This window comes from Nematolebias whitei, chromosome 15 (genome assembly GCF_014905685.2).
Source record: "Nematolebias whitei isolate Nwh7 chromosome 15, NemWhi1, whole genome shotgun sequence".
NCBI lineage: Eukaryota > Metazoa > Chordata > Actinopteri > Cyprinodontiformes > Rivulidae > Nematolebias > Nematolebias whitei.
The window spans coordinates 38,167,628-38,167,846 of record NC_056512.1 but is presented as its reverse complement, the minus strand read 5'-3'; the positions used below and the strand labels follow the sequence as shown (position 1 = coordinate 38,167,846).

General features: G+C 40.2%; 1 protein-coding gene across 1 annotated transcript in view; it reads right to left on the bottom strand.

The window, feature by feature from the left end:
- Positions 1-219, bottom strand: part of LOC119421827 (MBT domain-containing protein 1) — a 14,636-nt gene that overhangs the window by 9,809 nt on the left and 4,608 nt on the right. The gene's annotated exons all lie outside the window — the stretch shown is intronic.

Sequence of the window (219 nt, the reverse complement as noted above, 5' to 3'; positions counted from 1 at the left end):
AGACTAAACCAGACCAAACATCAAGACTAAACCAGACCAAACACCAAAACTAAACAGACAAAAACCAAGACTAAACCAGAACAACCACCAAGACTAAAGCAGACCAAACACCAAGACTAAACCAAAACAAACACCAAGACTAAACCAGCCCAAACACCAAGACAAAACCAGCCCAAACACCAAAACTAAACCAAAACCAAGACTAAACCAGACCAAAAC